Source organism: Rhincodon typus, chromosome 2, assembly GCF_021869965.1.
Source record: "Rhincodon typus isolate 14 chromosome 2, sRhiTyp1.1, whole genome shotgun sequence".
Classification (NCBI taxonomy): Eukaryota; Metazoa; Chordata; class Chondrichthyes; order Orectolobiformes; family Rhincodontidae; genus Rhincodon; species Rhincodon typus.
Genome location: NC_063333.1, coordinates 134839068 through 134858626, shown reverse-complemented (window position 1 = coordinate 134858626; position 19559 = coordinate 134839068). Strand labels below are relative to the sequence as shown.

General features: G+C 42.1%; 1 long non-coding RNA gene across 2 annotated transcripts in view; it reads right to left on the bottom strand.

The window, feature by feature from the left end:
- LOC109930841 overlaps window positions 1-19559 on the bottom strand; it is a 99306-nt gene that overhangs the window by 11194 nt on the left and 68553 nt on the right. For both annotated transcript variants that reach the window (XR_007265449.1, XR_007265450.1), the window contains exon 2: window positions 5268-5444. This is a non-coding gene — a long non-coding RNA (uncharacterized LOC109930841). The remainder of the gene's footprint in view (window positions 1-5267; window positions 5445-19559) is intronic.

Genomic DNA, 19559 nt, shown 5'->3' with positions numbered 1-19559 from the left:
ATTCCACTCAGAATTCATCAAATTATCTCTTGCCCAGTTTATCTCCAGCACTTCAGATTTGATGGTGAAATGGGTGGACACAAGGAGGAAAAGAGAAACAGAATTGAATAAAAAATGAAAAATCATGGGTGTTATTTTTGCATGGGAACTGTTCAAATAAAATTAGCCAAAATATACATGTGCTGAACAAAGGTATTTCCCTTTATCCTCAAGAAAAATAATCTTTTTAATGTTTTCAACTGGTTAATTATTTCAGCTTCAGATTGGGCCAGGGAAGAAGTTCGCTGTCTTGTGAGGTTCTGAATAACTGTGTCTGATGGATATTCAATATGTAATTCACTCATTAAAAGGTGATAGTTTTCAAAGTTAAGTTTGTTGCTACTCCTGGCCTCACAAAGGATTCTTTGTCAACCTGGACAGCTATTTTGTCTCTCCCAGGAGCTGCTGATGTCCTTTAGCTGAGCTAGTCACCCTTACTTAGCAGTTAACATCTCAATAGGATTTGATATCATCGGAACCTGATAAGCAATCATGCATTAGGCTCCTGCTTAATTCCAGTGAGCAACCCATCCAAAGGTGTTAAAAATCAGAAATCCGCAGGAATGGGTAGGAAATGGATGCATTGCATTTTAATTGCGTGAGTAAGGATGAGTTCTTTCCCCCACACTGTGCGATGAAATACCAGAACAGGAATCCAAGTGGTTTAGTCAGGAAACATTTGTTGAGTTTAGATTTTGAGTATAACATAGATACAAAGTTCAAAAACCTAAGCCGCAAATCTTGGGTGTGAAGTGCACACAGTTTTGGGGTTACAGGTGCTGCTTAGAGTGCAAATTGGGCAATGTGCTGCATGCACACATGTCCTGTACTGCCTGTGATATCATGTTGGTGAAGCTGTCAGCGCAGAAATTAGAAGCACGCTCTGGAAGTGTGCAAAGTAGGCAGCTTGTGATTTCAGTCAACGTGTAGCCCTGACTTGGCTCTAGGGGTGGCATTTTTGTCCTTCATGTTCCAGCTAAGACCTCTCAATTACTTTCTGCTTAGCTCTGCTGATGGGTCACAGACCTGAAATTCTAATTCTGTTTCTCTCTCCAAAGATGTTGACAGGCCTGATTGAGCTTCTGCTTTTATGTTCAGGTTAGTTTTTTTCCCACGGTGGGAGGGTCACTTAGCTCAGTTGGTTGGATGGCTGGTTTGCAATGCAGACTGCCACCAACAGCATGGGTTCAATTCCCATACCAGCTGAGCTTGCCATGAAGGAGTTGCCCTCTCAAACTCCTCCCCTTGTCTGAAGTGTGGTAACTCTCAGGTTTTAAACCACCACCATGAGAGAGCAGCCCTATGGTCTGGTACAACAATGGCGACTTCAATTTTACCTGGAGTTTCTCAAATGATATCTCCCAGCTCCTGCTGAGCCTGTTGAAGTGCTGTGAGTTAACTGGGTGAAATCTGCAGGGATTGTTACAAGCAAAAGGCAGCACGGTTGGTCAGTGGTTAGCACTACTGCCTCACAGCCCCATGGACCTGGGTTCGATTCCACCTCGGCGTCCCTGTGTCTGCATGTGTTTCCTCTGGGTGCTCCGGTTTCCTCCCACAGTCCAAAAAAAATGTACAGATTAGGTGGACTGGCCAGGCTAAATTGCCCATAGTGTCCAGGGGTGTGTAGGTTAGGTGGGTTAGCCATGGAAAATGCACTGTTACAGGAGATAGGGTAGGGGGACGAGTCTTGGTAGGAAGCCCTTCGGAGGGTCGGTGTGGACTCAATGGGCTGAAAGGCCTGCTTCCACACTGTAGAAATCCTATGATTCTATGACGTCTTGATCTAGATTTTTCCAGAATAAATGCTCCAAGCCACAGGTCTTGACATTACCATCCTCCTTTACTCGCAGGTCAGGGAGATCGAGAAGGAGCTGGAAAGAGGAGGACAAGTTGTTTTCAGAGGGAGGTTGAGCAAAAGGTAGAAAGGCTCTCAGCTGGAGGTTTTATCAGTTGAGCAAGTTAAAGGAGTAATTCACTTATATTAACTTCAGCGAAGAACAAAGCGTACAACATTTGTTTTATGCAGGGGTACTTGCTGAAATTTCCTGGTATTTGTAGGCAGGTTTTCAGTTCTAGAACAAGGCACTGTTAGTAGCTTTGAAGCTCAGCTGTGCCATCATTCAACAGCATGCTTAGCACTGGATCCACTGTACAAGCACATCAGGCAACCAGCAAGAAATATGCCTATTGCATGAAATCGTGAAAAAGATACATATTACTCATGCATCACAATCTGCGTACCTAGTCTAAGGTCTTAGCCAATGTCCTGACACACACAACAATAACTTGTACTAACATAGCGCCCTTGCACCCCAAGCACATCATAGGAACACTATCAAATGGAATTTGACACCGAGTCATATGAAGAGATATTGGGGCAAGCGGCCAAAAGTGTGGTCAGAGAGGTAGGTTTCATGAAGCATCTTAACGGAAGAGAGAGAGAAGATGGAGGTGTCAGTACTTCAGGGAGTGAGTCCCAGTGCTTCAGGCCTTGGCAATCAAGGCATGCCCACCAATGGTGAATCAATTCGAGAGACCTGAATGGGACAAATGCAGAGATCAGAGAAATCAAAGGGTCAAATATTTAAAACAAAGTTGCAAATGTTTAAAATGGAGCCATTGTTTAAATTGAAACTCCCTGTAGGTTAATGAACCCTTGGGTGATAGGTGAATGGATGACTTCAAGGTATAAAGGTTTGAGTTTGGGAGGAAAGTGAGGATTGCTTTGATACAGTCAAGCCCTGGGGGTTTTAAGACAGGACTGAAGGTTTTGGCATCGGGGAAGTTGTGGCTGGGGTTACTATCGGACGGTGTTAGAGAGGTGAACTGATGGTACAGATATTGGTGAGAAGCTCATCCTGGAGTCAAAACTGCTACGAATGTTGCAAACAACCTGACTCATCTCTGACAGATATCAAGTCGAAGGATCATATCGGTTGACAGGGAATGGAATTTATGGCAAGGGACCAAAGATAATGGCTTTAGTCTTCATAATATTTTGATGGAGGAAGTTGCTACTGATCAATGGATACCAGACAAGATGTCTGACAATTTAAAGACATCGAAAAGGTTACAGAGTTGATGGGAAAGTAGAACTGTTGTATGATGGATTGATTTTTGGAGTGATTTCACTGGCGGTTACATGCAGCTGAGAAATAGGATGGGGGCAAGAACTGATCCTTGGGAGCACAAGTGGGGAATGGGAACAAAAGCCATCAGAGGGAGTTTCTGACTGCAACCGGATGGATGCAAGTGAAACCAGGAGACAGCAGTCCCACTCAGCTGGACGATGGCAAGGAGACTTTGGAGAATGATGACGTGATTAACCATGTCAAAAGCTACAGTCAGGTTGAGATGGATGAAGGAGGATAGATTACCTTCACAGTCACTCAGGATATCATTCATGTCTACTGCTTAGACACTTCCAAACAAATCTTTATTTTGGCCCAGAATTTGCTGATAAAGTAACATTAAACTTATGTGCACACTCTCTTAGGTGTTTAAGTGACTAGACAATCTGTGATGAGGAAGTATACCCTGAGAGTTTCAAACTATACAAATTGAGCCATTCCACAATGAACTTCATGATCAATGTTACACAATGAGGGGAGCGGGGAGTCAAGGATGCTAGAAAATTAAGCCCTATTAAATGTGTCAAACAAGTCTGGGCTGACTGCACACTGAGATTTGGATATTTGCTGATGTCATATTAGTCACACATTAAACCAAAACTTCATGACCTCGGACCCCTTATATGTCTTTATGGAGTTCCATTAAACGTGCTATATTAACAGAAGTTGCTGTTGCTGTTGGGCATAAATGATCATCTGGGCTCAGTCTATGGAGCAAAGTCAGTAAGCAGACCTGCATACATGTGATTTAACTTATTTGAATTGATCCATGAAAGAAAAATGGAACTAAAATATCAGATAAGGCCTGCTTTGTGCATGTGATCCTCTGCTCTATTGTTTATTCTATGCTTTATGCATGTGACTTCAATACATGTCTGAAGTATGAGTCAAAAGACAACTGCTCAACAATAGGCATAAAAGAAGTAAAGAAAGTTGACAGAAAGCCAAAGAAAAACAAACTGCCAAAGCGTACCGAGTCATGACCTGCATTTGAGAAAATTCTTTCAATACTTTAAATTCTCTTCTGCCATTTTCTTAGCAACCCGATTCCCATTTACACAAGAGTGATTACAAATTAATACAAATGTAGTGGTTATGATGGATAGCGATAAGACTTCTTACATCACTAAACATTGGTAACTCTTTTCACCAGCTGTTGTTACGAAATTAGATGGCTATAAAAGTGGCAGGAGTATCTCACTCGTACCTCACTACCGTTTACCTGATTAGTGTGACCTACTCAGGCAGACAAGAGCTGTGGGCTTAGAAATAAAAACAGAAATTGCTGGAAAAGTTCAGCAGGTCTGTCAGTACCTGTGGACAGAAATCAGAACTAATGTTTTCAGTTCAGTTAATTCTGACTTCTCTCCACAGATGCTGCTAGACCTGTTGAGCTTTTCCAGCAATTTCTGTTTTTGTTTCTGATTTCCAGCATCTGCTGTTCTTTCAGTTTTTAGCTGGAGGATTAGTTTTTTTTTTGTGAAACAGAATAACTGGGACTGAGAAAAACAGTTTACATAGGTTAAACCAACTTAAGGAGGTTAGAACAATCAAGGGAACCTGATCAGGAAAGAGCCAGAAAAGGATAAGTAGACAGTTGTTTCATGATATCTGTAATGTACACTTTGTGTCATCCGTATAACTGCATGGTAATGTTGTGACCGTTTTTGATGATAGTAGATGATATAATTACTTGCTGCTGGCATTTTCTCCTCTGTCCCAAAACCTGTTATTCCTTTTTGAACATGTTATCAAAAATAATACAGGAGACTGACATGTCACAAAAAGTAACAATCTGCAGACACACGGCAAGAAATTACTGAAGAAACTCAGCAGCTTTGGCTGCGTCTGTGGAGAGAAAACACAGTTAACGTGTTGAATACAATGACACTTCTTCAGAACTTGCACACAGGTCACTGGACTGGAGATATTAATTCTGCTTTCTCTCGATAGAGAAAAAACCAGACCTGCCTGCTGAGTTTCTCCAATAATTTCTGTTTTTGTTTCAGATCTTCAGCATCCACAGTTCTTTGTTTTATGAAATTCTAATATCCTCCCAATAAAACTTAGGCAAAATTTACACAAATAAAATAATACCTTAAATGGTGCTTGCTATGTCTGACCAAGTCAGATGAAGAGGCATCAAAATGTTAGCTTGCTTTCTCTCCATGGATGCTGCCGGACCTGCTGTGATATCCGGCATTTTTGTTTTCAGAGTCTTCTTGACCATTGGTTTGGGGATTTCAAACAGTTGCCAAGGTCAATGGCTGTAATCTATGGAAGGAAACAAAGCATCAACCGCATAAACTGTGCCCCTCATTTTATCTCCTTTTACTTTCCTCGTTTTGTATCATTACTTTGTTTTCAGATGACACATTTCTGATTCCGCCATTCACAATTCCTTTAGACACTTCCGTTGTTTTTGTACCTATTCCTATTACCACTGCCTTTTGCCATGCACTATCAACTCTTCTCTCTTTCTCTCTTCTGTCTTCTGTCTTCTATCACTCTTTTGGCCTTTTCTCCAACCCCACATTTATCCCAGCCTCTGTACCTCACTGGCAAAGTGTGGCACTCCCACATACACCTAGAAATCACTGGCCCAAAACCATTCAAAGTGGAAGAGGAGTATCCAGGAATATGTCGAGCACATCGGGAAGAATTGGAAGCTAGGCGAAAACAGCGAGAGTAGCGCGCTGCCACACCGAAACCCTACCCATCCCTTCCTTTAACCATCACCTGCCCCAAGTGTAACAGAGCCTATGGTAGCTGTATCAGTCTGAACGGCCGCCTACAGATGCAGCCTGAGAGTGAGAGAGTGTCATCCTTGACTGCATGGGACCACCGATGGTAATGGTGACTTGCTTAAAACTTGATATCTCCTTACCATCTCAGTCCTGGTGAAAAGCCACACGCCTGAAATTTTGGGATGAATTTTCCTGACCTATTGGCAATGGCTTGGGAGGTGTGGGAAATGGTGAAACGATGGGTTTTGGTGCGGGGGCGGCGGGGGAGGTGTCTGGAAAAAAGGATGACATCTTTGATTGGTCATACCATACTGCCAGGTATGGGCAGGTAACTTGGTAGCTGATAGGCAGGAAATGTATTCTACTTCTGATGAATCCACACAATGGAGGCATATGGCTACTGGTGTAAGTATAAGATGCTTACAGGATAAGTGCAAAGAAGTTCGACTTGGCTTTATTTTCATCGAGGCAAATTAACTTGGGTAAGTCTGTGGTGGAATAAAATTTACTTTCGGTGGTGCTGGTTGGTGCCTGGAAGTTACTGTAGCATAAAAGGCAGCCAAAATAACTCAATAGTGACATTTAAAAACATTTTAGGATATTGTTCCATCATTCATTGACTTCTACATCGAGACACTTTTGAATTTAAAAAACTAATGAGGTCTCTCAAATGGGCCAGTGTTTTTGATGAAATATGCTGCATTTTGCTAAAGCAATTAGTGTAAGGCACATAACAGGGTGGTGTGACACACTCCATGAAAGCAGTAGGGTTTTCCCTTGTTTTTTTCCTTGCTTCTCCCTGGAGTATATATAGTGTGAGGGTGAGTGTGAGTTGGGAGGAGGGAAAAAAACATGCAATCATGAGGCTAGTCTTTTTTTCTGGCCACCCGTTTCCCATGTTCACCTTACACATTGTTCAGAATCACCAATTAAGAAATAAATACAAATGAGAATCTGTTAACTGGGTGTGACTAACACAAATGAAGTATGATCTGGCCGTTATTATTTGTACAAATTTTAAAAAAAGAACTGGCAGATACTAGAGATGTGAAGTTGATAAAAGTTTTGGAAATACATTGTTTAGAGTCACACGGCACGAAACAGACCCTTCAGTCCAACTTGTTCATGTCGATCATGTTTCCCATACTAAACTAATCCCATTTGTCTGCATTTGGCCCATATGTCTTTAATCCTTTCCTACCCACGTACCTGTCCAAATATCTTTTAAATGTTGTAACTGTACCTGCACCTACCAATTCTTCTGGCAGTTCATTCCATATATTCACCATGCTCTGTGAGAAAATGTGCCCCGCAGGTCCCTATTAAATCTTTCCCTTCTTGACTGAAAACTATGCCCTTTAGTTTTGAATTCCCCTATCCTAGGAAAAAGACCTTTGATATTCACCTTATCTATGTCCCTCAGGATTTCGTAAGCCTCTATAAGGTCACTCCTCAACTTCCAATGCTGCAGGGAAAAAATCCCAGCCTATCCAACCTCTCCCTATAACTCAAGCCCTCTAATACCAACAACATTCTTATAAACCTTTTCTGCACATTTTTCAATTTAACAATATCCTTCGGTCATCATTCTTAATTCCAGATTTTTATTGAATTCAAATTCTGCCATGATGGGATTCAAACCTTGATCCCCAGAACTTTACCCAGGTCTCTGGATTGATATTATCTCTTGACTATTGCTCGGCCGTTGCCCCTTCTACGTATGGTGGTGCAGGCAGACATTCTGCATTGAAATAACCCCCACATTTTGTACAGATGTCCAGAAGGCCAACTTGCACCATAGCCATTTCAGGTTGACAGAGTGGAGGCACAATCTCTAATATGCAAGTTTAACAGCTCTAGGCTTGTAGCAAGTTCAGAAAAGCTTCCATGCAAAGGAGACATGGGTTAAAAAAATCTATACTGTGTGACAAAGCAACAATGACATGAAGTTTACATAAGATTCCTTTTAAAGTCTTTTGAAATACGTTAACGCATTCAGGAGAGATTTGTTTACTGTGACCAGCAAGAAAGTTTTTTTTTTATTCATTCACACGATGAGGGCATTGCTGGCTAGGTCAGCATTTATTGTCCATCCCTACCTGCCCAGAGGGCAATTAAGAGTCAATTACATTACTCTGGGTCTGGAGTCACATGTAGGCCAGACCAGGTAAGGATGGCAGTTTCCTTCCCTAAAAGACATTAGTGAGCCAGTGTTCACACAGGGGCTTTGTGCAGTTGCATTATTAAATATTAAAAGATGAGGTCAACTATACAGAAAAGAATGGGAATCAATTTGACCTCTACTTGACTGTGTATTGTACTGAGGACACAAAATTACTTCAAAATACTCAAGACATTTTTACAGGAGGAATATAGCAGGTCAGGCAGCATACGAGGAGCAGGAGAGTCGATGTTTCGGGCCTAGACCCTGATGAAGGGTCCAGAGCCAAAACTTCGACTCTCCTGCTCCTCTGATGCTGCCTGGCCTGCTGTGTTCCTCCAGTTCCACACTGTATTGACTCTGACCCCAACATCTGCAGTTCTTGCTATCTCCTTTGTAGGATAATTCCTCTCTTTGCCTGTGGTACTCATGCTCTTTAAAACTACTACTCAATACCAGTGCAGGGGCTTGGAAACCATCAGTGAGCCACTTGGGATGAGCAGGATGCTCTCCAAGTAATAGATGAAGAGCCAAATGTTGGGAGGCTACACCTGTCTTGACTCTTTCCTCTCTACTGTGGGCTGTTTTTCTCCTGGAATGAGAGAGAGAGGCTGGTACTAGAGGAGATGAGAGTGGGTGGCACAGCTGTTACACTTGGTGCTCAGGCCAGCTCCCCACTTGCAAGTGATCAGGCTGTGCAGAGGGTATGCAGGGTTAGTAGTGGCAGGGTTTAATCAGGGTGTCAAGGTGGGTAACAGCGAGTGAGGGAAGACGCTGCAGGCAATAGTGAGAGTGGTGGGTTTGGGCATACGTAGGCGGCATATAGAGTAGTAGAATGGAGGTATTACAGAGAAGATGGTGGACAATACCTTGCTGTGTAACCTTCTTCCTATATTACTGGGCATCAGTCCAGGCACAAGAAACTGGGTGGCAGCCTCTGACCAATTCCAGAATTGTGGCTCCCACTGCTGGTCCTGGGGCATGAGGAAGCTCCCTGTCTATACCACTTCATCCAACAGGAGGTCCAGGTCCCCATGCTTAAAGCAGGTTGTCAAAATCCCCCTGTCTGCAATGTCTGGGCAAATGTCAGGAACCACGCAGCCCAACTGTCAACTGACAGAGTTGGCCAGATTCACAACAGGCTTTTAAAGATGGTGCAGACACAAGGCATGCTGGTGAATACAGGGATATCCACTGAGTGGTGACTTGTCTGGTAGTGGCGTGTGGTTAGATGGTACCAGAATCAGACACCGAGGGGTGGGATAGGTACTTGATGAGGTTAGTTTGGTAAGTCATAGCGAGAGATCTTACAAGGCCTTGCATATCAAAAACACTTGATGGATCTGGGATTTAACCAAAAGAAAAGAAAGATTCAGGCCTATGAAAATATATGTAATTGGGTCTTTACAGGTTACCATCTTTGCGTCACTGATAGCTGGGAATTGCATATCAATCATCTGCCAACCAAAAAGCGGAGTTATTCATTTTTATGATTAGGTGACTAAAGGCTTTAAACAACTGGGATTGAAAGCGACACGTACAACATTGCTGATAAAAAGACCCAACACATTAACAAAATAAATGGGTTGAGATTTATAAAATAGTAGACAGGAATTTCACATGAATAGGTTACTGCATTTCAGACTATTACCATATAGGATACTAGACATGATGGTGGAAAAGTGGTAATGTCACTGGACTAATAATCCAGAACGACAGGTTAATGTTCTGGGGACATGGGTTTGAATCCCACCACTGCAAATGGTGAAATTTTAATTGAATAAAAATCCAGAATTTAAAAAAATGCCTCATGTAACCACTATCCATGGTTGTTTAATAAAAAAGTTAATGTCCTTTAGGGAAGGAAATCCACCATCTTTATCTGGTCTGACCTACATGGGACTCCAGATCTACAGCAATCCGGTTGACTCTTAAACTGCCATCTGGGCTACGAATGCTCATCCAGCCAATGAAACCCAAATTGTGTGAATGACTATTAAAATATAAATGCAACATTTGGTTTATTGCAAGTATAATAAATCAGTTCACAGCCATCTGCTCAGCAACTGAGTGATGAGGAGAGGGAACTCAAGGAATTCTGTGCAGCCAATCACTTCAACAAAATCGCTGAAAATTCTACTACCATCTATTTTGCTATTTAAAATGTTGAAATCAGTTCTTTGTTTTTGTTGAAACAGAAGTTCTTCTGACAGATCCTAGTTCTACCCACACAAATCATTGCAGAAAATCTCCAAATGTGTGACCTGCACATGGTTTGTAAAAAAAAAGGAAGTTAGCGCTAATCTTCCAACATACAGTGTGATGACATCACATTTGATAAACTATAGTAAGGGCAGCAAAAGGAAACAAAAAAAAAGTGACTTTAAATCTAATGCTGAACACTTGATCATGATTAACTCAAAACCTGAGAGGTTTTGAAAGGACATACAGATGCTGAAAATCCAGAAAGCAACAACACACCATCACTCCATCTTTCTCCCGTCCCAGGATAATTGAAAGAGTAATGGGGTTTGGGGGTAGTTAGTGTTGCTGGGGGCAAAGCAGGCATTTACTAAAGACTGTAACAGCAATGAAGAGAAAACTTGCGCCTAATTGCCTGTGGACTGCAGAAGGGAGGAGAGCAAGAGAAACATAACAGATAAAGAAACAAACTCTGATGCAGAACCAGCAAAAGTGAATTGAACAAAGGACGAGGAGCAGATAACAACACAGTCCAGTTAACAGTTCATGAACTCAAAAAGGGTAGATCCTGCCTGAACAACACCCACAGCCTTTTTGAGGAACTAACTACCCGATCGCAACTTTGGAAATCCCTGTGACGTGGTGCACCTTGACTTTAAAAAGCCCTTTTAATGTTTCAAATGAATGAATATGAATTCACGTGAGACATTTGGGAATTCAGGGTAATCCCTGGGAATAGATTTAGAGACTGTCTGAAGGATACAAAACAATGAGTGTTCATTTGAGGAGTTATTTGAAGTTGTTGGAGGTTTGTGGGGGATGGAGGGGAGGAATGGTGGTCTTGGATTACAGATAGAAGATAGGAGATGTGGGATATGGTGGGAGGAGGGGGAAGGTGGAGCGATCTGAAACTTCTATTGTTTCTAACTTACATCAACAATCTGGGTTGAGAGCCCAAACAGTTAAACTTTCAGTTGACATCAAACATTGGAACAAGAGGAGGTAGGTCAGAAAGTAGTACGAGTTTGTCAAAATGTGATGACAGTGGCAGCATGTTTAAAGTAGGAGGCGAAATCAGACAGTAGATATACTCTATGATTGATGACAAAGAAGAACACAATGAGAAGTGTTCAGGTTATTGTCCATTACATCGCCTATTCATGGGAAATTGATGGAGTTCTAAATAACATTACGATGTCAATGAATTTTTTTTTAATATATCTATAAAAATCTTTAGCTATTAACTTTAAAGTTCTTTGCAAGATCTATTCAAATTCCTTCTTTCAGTTCTTATTAATTTGTATCCTTGTTTTTTTTGTTGCTTCCTCTGTCATCCCAGAACTGTTGTTTGCATTTGTGTCAGGCCATTTTTTAAGCTTGATTCTGTCTCTTACTACATTTGTTGACCATGGTTGCTTAACTACACAAGTGAAAGAGTTGGGCATGACTTTTATCACGGGTTTTGGGACTTTTGTTATGTGCTGCCCTGAACTGTGCATTAATACAATTCCAAATTGCATCATTCCTATCGGGACATGTATACACACTCTGACTCATCTTGTAATTTTTGCTTGTGCAATGCATGTCACTAGATTGGCAGTCTATTTACCGCATACATATCTATTCCCCTTACCATCACTGCACTAAGGCTGCAGTGGGTCCCTTCAGTGGGATGCACTACAGTATCCACAAACGCTTTTTTAACAGCTGTCCCAAACCCCATTCTCCACAATCTAAAAGGACAGGGGCAATAAGAGAACAGAAACTGCCTCCAAGTCATGCACTGTTCCAATTTGGACCTATCTCACTATTCTTTCATCATTGCTGGTTTCAATCCTTCTTAACTGTACTGTGAATGGCCCTTCTTTCTTAGCTTACAGCAGGTCAAGAAGAACACTCACTCACAATCTTTTTAAAGACAACTTGGGATGGGCAATAAATACCAGACTTTCTAATGATGCCTATATCACAAGAATATGCAAGAAAAAAATGCTACCCGGGCTTTTTTCCCCACCACCTGCTCAGCTTTAATATATCTACTGGATCAAATCTGTCTTTTTACTTATATTTCCTTTCCATTTCCCTTACTTTCATAATTCCTCTGGCCTTTTCACCAACGTTAGGTAGCTACTGCTCAATGGACGAATCAAATGTGTCAAATGGATCTCTTTGTTCAACACTGACTCATGATCTTCTAAACAGCATGGAAAAACTTCCATGGCTACAATGTCCATTATTTATTACCAAACGGGATAGTAATTTCAAGAAGATGGCAACTCTACAACACATAGGCACATGGTTTGCAAATTCCACACCCTAATTACTGATTGCAGCCTCCATTCACATAGTTGTCATAAGAGGATCCAACTCAATGTAACATACAGCTTTGAGGTGACCGGAGTTTCCACCCTTGCTTCCTGCACCTTTCCTCTCCTTTCTGCCTCTTGTCCACATACAACTCCATCCAAGCCACTGCAGCCTTCACTCCTAGCCTGAATGCCCTGCACGTTTGATTGTTCCAATGCTGTACTGATTCATTTCCATCTTCTCCCTTTGTAAACTGAAACTTATTCAGAACTCTGCTCCTCATGAATCCTGTCATTGCTGCTAATATAAGGGCTGCTGGCCCGCAGTGGCTCAAATGTAATGTTATTGTACTCTAATATTTAAATCCCTCCATACCCTCACTCCATTCATCTCCGTGACCTCCTTCACCTCCCAAAGTACTTTGTTCCTCTATCTCTGGTCTATTGTCTATTCTATATTCATTATATAGTAATCCTCTTATTCAGTGCACTTTCCACTATCATGCTTCTGTCTTTGAGTGGCTCTCATATGAAGGACCTTTCTCGAATACCACAGCCAGACACAAGTTCAATGTTTAGTTTAACAGTTGGTAAGCCTCAAGGAACCTGAATGAAATATTCCCGCTATTATCCATGAATGATACTCAGGTTCCCCTGATGGATCAGTTTCTGATCCCCAGCCTCTACAGCACATTGGGGACCCATTCCCTCATCTATTCATGTTGGGATAGGATCTTTCAGTGTCTGTCCTCCACTCTGTCCCCAGCGACAAACCCTGGTTGAAGCTGGGCTTTCAGCCTCGCTGGAGTCCTGCCCACTAACAATTAGAGAAAGATGCCGGGTTCCTGGTCTCTTAATAACTCCTCACCTTCTCTGTATCTGCATTATCACTAACCAAGACCTCTCTGCCATTTCCAGCTCTCCAATTCTGATTGATCCCTTTTGACCTGAGGAGCAGTCAGGTCAGGAACGTAACCCACCTTTAGTAGATGAAGAGACCTTTCTTCCCCATCATTTAGCAAGTTTCTACTTTTTGCACTCAGTTTTTTCAGGAGCATGTCATATACAGGAATTAAAGTAGCCAGACATTGGTAGCAGTGTTTTTAACCTCTCTAGGTTCCAACTTCCGGAATTTCTTGCTTAAACCCTTTCATTTTCCACACATCATTCCTCCTTTAAGAGCTTCAAAACCCATGTCTTTATATATGTCTATTAATATCTACTTCTTTGTAGTTTGGCATCCATTCCTCCTCTGAACTTGCATCAACTTCCATCACCCCTTTTTTTAAATACCTTTTGCAAGGACACTTCTCGACATTAAAAATGTTATATAAATGCCTGATATTTTTCAGTGGTTTTCATGTTATTGTAATTGAAAGGCAATCTACAACTTAATAAATTCTTTGAGGGCCAAGCAACAAAAGCAGCAGACAGTGGAGGCAATGCAGAGCACTGACTTCAGAATGGTCCCTGATGTTAACAGGGAAATTGGAAAGACTAGGGCTCAGAAAGGTGGTACCAGAGAGGTGAAAGGCTGGAAGTCAATTAAACTGCTTCACACCTGCTGTTTAGTCTGAAATATCTGCCATACAGAATGTCCAATATCAAAGGCCACAAGGGAATCCAACACTGGCTTCTAAGTCTCACTAATATTACTTGAGTGAACTGCAAATAGTTTCCATGGCTCCAGAAGTTACCTGCTTACTTTAATAAGGATGAGGCTAGGAAATTCTGTGGAGAGTAACCTCACCACCTGTTTCCACAAAGCCTGTCCACAAGGTACAAGACAGCTGTGTGATGGAATATTCTCAAATTGCCTGAACGAGTACAGCTCGAGCAACACTTAAATTGCTCAACTCCATTCAGGACAAAGTCGCCCATTTGGCAAACATCCTATCGACCATCTTCGACATTCACTCCATCTACCACCAGCTGTGTCATTCTTTTCATTTAAACTGCACCACAACTACTTCCCAACAACATTTTCAAAAACTGGTGACCTCTAAAGCTGACAGGAACAAGGGCAACAGGAACACTACCGTCCGTATGGTTCCCGCCAATTGTCACACCATCCTGACTTGGAACTCTATTGCTGTGTCTTCGGTGTTGCTGAGTTAAAATCCCAGAGCTGCCTTTTCAACTGCACCGTGGATGTTCCAGGAATAGATGGTCACTCAACAAAGCAGTTCACCAGCACCTTCTCAAGAGCAATTAGGAATGGCAACAAAAGTTGATCTTGTGCAATGCACACATCCTGTGAAAGAATGTTTAAAAATGATGCTACTTGCTTTGCAGGCAACAACTTTAAAGGTACGTGCCGCAGTGGGGAATCTGAGTGAGGCAGGTGGGATAGAGATACATTTGGGATAATTTGGAGCTGGAGATGGTCTTCGGATCCTCCTGGATCCACAATTTTCAGAAATAAAAATTAAATTGTCTTTTTGGTGGCCCACACTTCATGGCATGCTGCACAATGTTGTAACTCAGAGGGACCAGCCCTTTGCACCACCTGGGCAGGAAGAAGTGGAGGAGGAGAAGGAAGAGGAAGAGCAGCAGGAAGAGAGGGGGCAATACACCCACCAGGCCCCTTAGCTGCTAAATTTCTCAACAACTCATCAAAGAGGGTTTCACCTAAAACAGCCCCCTCATCTGCCTTATTCTAACCATCTGTCCACAGAACAACTGTCCTCTTAATCACCGTTCGAACACACTCACATTCCTGGTCTTATTTACACCAACACCAAATCCAGATGAAAAACAATTGCAAGAGCTCATTTCCTATTTGGCAACAGTCAACATGCAGAATTATGAATCATCTTGTTGTTCATTAGACTTTCCTTGTGCTTCTATAAAGTATTTCTATAAAGCGTAGTCACTGCTCGAAAGATATAAAGTTGCTGAATTTCCATTCAGGACCACTTCAGTTAACCGCAGCGGGAGATCTAAAGGAATTCTAGGCTTCAAGGGCCTGGTTGCAGATTGGAGCATCACGCTGAAATTATGAGAATGGGTATGTGTGAGCAGTGCATGCCCCTTTTAATCAGGTAATATAGAATTTCTGGGCCACGCAAGTACAAGGCAATGGCCATTTCAAACAAGACAGAACCTAATCACCTCCCCTTGACATTCAATCACACAACTATTGCTGAATCCTCCACTACCCATTTCCCTAGGGGTTAACTTTGACCAGAACCTCAACTGGAGCAGTTTTATAAATACTATGGCCACAAGAGCAGGTCAGCAGTTGAGAATTCTGGGTGCATAATTAACCTTCTGTCTCCCCATCACCTAAAAGGCAGAAATCAACCATGTGATGAAACACTCTCCATTTGCCTGGCTAAGTGCCGCTCCAACAGAACTCAAGAGACTTGACACTTATCCAGGAGAAAGTAGCTTGCTTCATTGGCACTCCATCTACCACCTTCAACACCAATGTACAGTACACACTGCTACTATCGACAAAATGCACTGCACCAACTTACCAAGGCTTCTTTGTCAGTACCTACCAAACTCCAAACTCTACCACCAAGAAGGACAAAGATGGCAGCAGCAATATGGGCACATTACACTACCCTGCAAGATCCCCTCTAAGCCACATACCATCCTGACTTTGAAGAATATTGCCATTGCTTCACTGTCACTGGGTCAATAAGAACTAGAACTCCCATCCTAACAGCATAGTGGGTATAACTACACCCCATGGAGTGCAGCAGTCCTGAAAAGCAGCCCGTCACCACCTATCCGGGGGAACTATGGATGTGCATTAAAATGGTAGCCAAGCCAGCAATGCCCACATCCTATGAACGAATAATAAACAGTTCTTAAGAATAACCAAAGGATGCCCTCAATTAACAAAGCCTGTAAAGTTCAGAATGGATTACTATGAAGTCACCAAAGTTCAAGATAGGCCCATATTTCTATAGATAACAATATTGTGGGTGTTGCCATTTCTCTGCATCATTCTCCCCCTCAAGGGATTCTGGACTTGCATTCAGCGGACCCACCCCCACCCTCACATTTGGGTTTTCCACATTAATTTGTTTGCGGTGTTCACCTTTTGAGTGACTGTGTTCTACCCAGTCAGCTTGATTCCTCCAATCCCCAAGGAGGCGAGTGCGGTGGGGGTGGGGGAAGCAGGGACAAGTCACAGAGGCAGGGGTAGTCTGATACATGACTTCCAAATGGGTATGTTCCGAATGTCCATATTCCCTTAGCCGTTTTATTTGTACATGAAGATAAAAAGGACAAAAACACAACTTGAAAACTAGACCTGGGATTAAACTTTAAGTGACCAATTTTAAATGCCTGGTTTCCTGTTGCTAGCGCAGCGACTGACATGAATACTGCTACACCCTTTTGCATGTTGCTCTGTGCTCAGGGGACATTGGCAAACCTTTGACCCATTTAGCCCAGATAACATCTAAGAACTGTCCCCGGTGGGAGTTTAAAAAAAGAGACAGTACACTGCATGGGTATCATAACCACACGCTAGGCAGTTGTCTTTGTTAATCTCTGTTTAAAGGGGCACTGTTTGCATGAAAATCCGTTGGCAAGCAATTTTTTTGTTTAGCCACGAGGAACAGTTTCGTTCTCTTCATGACTGCATTTTTTCTGATTCAAGATCCTTGAATTCCCTCCCTAGTGGCATTGTGAATCTACCGACAGCACATGCGGTATAGCAGCTCAAGAAGGCAGCCCACCACCACTTTCTCAAGGGCAATTAGGAACAGGCAACAAATGCTGGCCCAGACAGAGTATGCACATCCCATGAGTGAATAAAAAAGTGCAAAAATGGCAGGCAAGTACGTCTTGGTATGAAAAACAAAACGAGAGAATGGTGGATGCTGGAAATCAGAAACAAAAACAGAAACTGCTGGGAAAACCCAGCAGGTCTGGCAGCATCTGTGGAGAGAAAGCACAATTAATGTTTCGGATCCAGTGACCCTTCTTCAGAACAGAATATTTTGATACAACTTGTGTCTTGTGTATGTAAATGAAGCAAGGCCATGAAGAATGCACCCCTTTAAAGTTTGCAGCAACATCTAAAAGTGACACATTTAATATCATCAGATCTCTCATAATATTACTATAATCATAAAATGGGAGACAAACAGTCCAGACCCAGCAATGTGCAATTTACACATACCAATGCAACATCTCTTTTGTTCCTCAGCCATCTCCCGGGAGAGTCAAAAAAAATTCCTGAGGAAAAAACCTTTTAGCAATTTCAGAAAAAAGAACACAGGGAAATTCCTCTCTGAACTATGGTGGCAATCAAGCTCATGCCAAAAGATAATTGTGATGAGAGACATTCTTGACAGTGCTACCCATCTAAAGCTTAAGAGATTCATCATTCTCGGAATCTCATCTTGCTTGCTCACAGTGAATTGGAGGATATGCTCTTTCATAACAAGAGTATTATATGCTACCGTGGTCACTGCATTTATTATACTACATCATTGATCACTTACGATTTTGCTTAAAGAATGAATTAAATCAAGTCCCCTTTTTCCTGTTCCTTTCTGGCAGAGATTTTCTGTTCTCTCTCATTTGTGTGAACAAGGAGAAGGAAATGAGCTATATCTTCTGACCTCAAGGTCGATTGAATCAAAGGCTGGCTTAGTGGAGGCGGGTGTCTCAGTAATCTGAAATCAAAAGTGGGATGATCTTTGGTAATTGCATAGTGCTCATTCCTATTTGCAACTCTTTAGATAGCAAAATAATCTTATGTCCTTGTGTAGTTAGCTCTGGACAAGAAGCAGGTCTGTGCTGCAAAGTTGCTATTAACATTCACTGCACACGCATGCCAGTCAATGATGACTTCCAACAAGGGACAGAATCTCACCACCTCCCCTTGACATTACCATCCCCAAGTCCTCCACCATTAGCCAGAAACTGAACAGGACCAGCCATATAAATACTGCAGTGATGGCTATTGCAGCATTGAGGTAGTGTCCCTACCTCTGGGTTGCTGGCCTGAGTGCAAGTCCTACCTGCTCCAGATGTGTTTTATCATGTCTGAACAGAGAGCTAAAAAACACCTATAAATGCTGCAGATCCAGAAGGGGCCACAGATTGGATATTCTGCTGCACGTGGCTAATCTCCTGACTCAAAGCCTTTGTACCATCTAGAAGATACAAGGCATGAGTATGGTGGAACGCTCTCCACTTGATTGAATCTGTGCAGCTTCAACAACACTCAAGAATTCAACATCGTCCAGGACAAAGCAACCTGTTTGATTGTCACCCCATTAACCATCTCACTCACTCCAATGCAGGCACATAATTGACAAAATACAATGCAACAAACTGCCAACACTTCAACAGGATCTCCCAAACGCACAACTGTTACCAGCTTGAAGGACAAGGGAGGTGGTCCAGAGAATGCACAGAATACAGGCTACCACCAAGTGATATAGGAATATATTCCTGATTCTTCAACATTGATGGGTTAAAATGTTAGATTCCTTCATTAAAGCACGGTTGGCTAACCTACAACACACAGGGGCAGTAGTTCAAGAACATAGCTTAGTGTCACCTTAAGTACAATTTGGGATAGGCAATAAATGGTGGGCTTGCCAGCAATGCCCATATCCCAGAAATGAATTTTAAGAAAAGTATAATCTAACTGAGTCTATCCATTTGAGAGACACAATTGTCTATCATAAACTGCATAGGAGACTGAAATTTCCAAAGGGTAAATAGGTAACATTTTTGTACACGTTTAGATTCTGACTCACCATTGCCTAATTGGTGCAATATGAAGTGAAAAATATTAGAAACAAAGCAAATGTCTTATGCATAAATCGGATCAGAGCACTGAGAAGTGAGCTGATTCTTTTTTTGGTTGGAAAATCAAACCATCCTTTAACTTACATCTCGTACATCTCAGTTGTCCTCGTTTTTCAAGGACCGTAACTTCCCCTCCTCGGTGGTCGAGAACGCCCTCAACCGTGTCTCCCACATCTCCCGC